The sequence below is a fragment of the Schistocerca gregaria genome, unplaced genomic scaffold, assembly GCF_023897955.1.
Source record: "Schistocerca gregaria isolate iqSchGreg1 unplaced genomic scaffold, iqSchGreg1.2 ptg000498l, whole genome shotgun sequence".
NCBI classification, from domain to species: Eukaryota; Metazoa; Arthropoda; class Insecta; order Orthoptera; family Acrididae; genus Schistocerca; species Schistocerca gregaria.
This window is the reverse complement of record NW_026061903.1, coordinates 80,001-82,500: the sequence shown is the minus strand read 5'-3', so window position 1 is coordinate 82,500 and position 2,500 is coordinate 80,001.

The window sequence follows — 2,500 nt, the reverse complement described above, 5'->3', positions numbered from 1 at the left end:
GACGGCTCACGCTGATTCCCGGCAGAGGGAGGAGGGGGGGGGGGGGGGCCAACATGCAATACTTTCGTCCGTACCTACCTACCACATGTCTGTACGGCGTACAACAGTGCAATCTCGCTGTAATGGGGAGACGAGACAAGTAGCATCGTGCACAACATATGGCCCTTATGATTCGCCATTGTAGGGCGCAGCCGGTGTACGGTCAAGCATGTGCCACATTATGTCACTCAGTACGTAACGACGGATGATCAGTGTGGGTTACGCGTACATCAGCGGACAGTCCACACAGGCCGTACCACAACGTACACTGACTGCATCGACAACCGAATGCAACTGAACAGCTGCAAGGCTCATTTCACAAACAAACGCCTGACCGACCAGCTTGGAAGGGCAGGAGGGGAGGGCGATATTCGTTCTGTAGCGGTACACCCTTCCAGTGGTTAGCGGGACTGTGTAGAAAGTACGCAACACTCGAAAGACCTTTATGTGAGGGTACGCACCATGGCATCAAGAAATACACATGACACCAGAGGATCCAAGCAGTGAACTATGTTCAGAGGGTTGCTGTTAGGCAAAGCTACATTCCTGTGACGTTACATGTGACAGTTAAGGTGCAGTGTAAGTTAGGTTAAGGTGCAGCGTAAGTTAGGTTAAGGTGCAGCGTAAGTTAGGTTAAGGTGCAGCGTAAGTTAGGTTAAGGTGCAGCGTAAGTTAGGTTAAGGTGCAGCGTAACTTGGGTTAAGGTGCAGCGTAACTTGGGTTAAGGTGCAGCGTAACTTGGGTTAAGGTGCAGCGTAACTTGGGTTAAGGTGCAGCGTAACTTGGGTTAAGGTGCAGCGTAACTTGGGTTAAGGTGCAGCGTAACTTGGGTTAAGGTGCAGCGTAACTTGGGTTAAGGTGCAGCGTAACTTGGGTTAAGGTGCAGCGTAACTTGGGTTAAGGTGCAGCGTAACTTGGGTTAAGGTGCAGCGTAACTTGGGTTAAGGTGCAGCGTAACTTGGGTTAAGGTGCAGCGTAACTTGGGTTAAGGTGCAGCGTAACTTGGGTTAAGGTGCAGCGTAACTTGGGTTAAGGTGCAGCGTAACTTGGGTTAAGGTGCAGCGTAACTTGGGTTAAGGTGCAGCGTAACTTGGGTTAAGGTGCAGCGTAACTTGGGTTAAGGTGCAGCGTAACTTGGGTTAAGGTGCAGCGTAACTTGGGTTAAGGTGCAGCGTAACTTGGGTTAAGGTGCAGCGTAACTTGGGTTAAGGTGCAGCGTAACTTGGGTTAAGGTGCAGCGTAACTTGGGTTAAGGTGCAGCGTAACTTGGGTTAAGGTGCAGCGTAACTTGGGTTAAGGTGCAGCGTAACTTGGGTTAAGGTGCAGCGTAACTTGGGTTAAGGTGCAGCGTAACTTGGGTTAAGGTGCAGCGTAACTTGGGTTAAGGTGCAGCGTAACTTGGGTTAAGGTGCAGCGTAACTTGGGTTAAGGTGCAGCGTAACTTGGGTTAAGGTGCAGCGTAACTTGGGTTAAGGTGCAGCGTAACTTAGGTTAAGGTGCAGCGTAACTTAGGTTAAGGTGCCAACGTGGGTTAGGTTAAGGGGCCAACGTGGGTTAGGTTAAGGGCCAACGTGGGTTAGGTTAAGGGCCAACGTGGGTTAGGTTAAGGGCCAACGTGGGTTAGGTTAAGGGCCAACGTGGGTTAGGTTAAGGGCCAACGTGGGTTAGGTTAAGGGCCAACGTGGGTTAGGTTAAGGGCCAACGTGGGTTAGGTTAAGGGCCAACGTGGGTTAGGTTAAGGGCCAACGTGGGTTAGGTTAAGGGCCAACGTGGGTTAGGTTAAGGGCCAACGTGGGTTAGGTTAAGGGCCAACGTGGGTTAGGTTAAGGGCCAACGTGGGTTAGGTTAAGGGCCAACGTGGGTTAGGTTAAGGGCCAACGTGGGTTAGGTTAAGGGCCAACGTGGGTTAGGTTAAGGGCCAACGTGGGTTAGGTTAAGGGCCAACGTGGGTTAGGTTAAGGGCCAACGTGGGTTAGGTTAAGGGCCAACGTGGGTTAGGTTAAGGGCCAACGTGGGTTAGGTTAAGGGCCAACGTGGGTTAGGTTAAGGGCCAACGTGGGTTAGGTTGCCAGAGATGTGTCAAATCAGGATGTACGTTTGGCTGGTGTCAGGTGGTGGGTTGGTTCGATGCCTTTATAAGGAGTGTGGCCAAAGGGTATTTTATTACTTGTACCTTTTGTGTTGTGGCGTGGCGTTGCGTCCTGTGTTGATACTGGGTGGACCACTGTGGGTGTTGCTGGCTGATTTGAGCTGCGTTGTTTGCGGGTGGTGTGAGACATTCTGTCTTATTAGTGGACGTGACGTTCCTCTTGTCGTTCTTTGGATAGTGTCCTGTGGCAGCGAGGATAAAATGGATGTTGTTGAACGATAGTGCTTTGGTGCTTTCGCTTTGTTACACACAGAGTGGACTGTGAGATAGGGTGACTGGGTCGAGTGCGGTTCACACTGTCCTCCCCAGTTT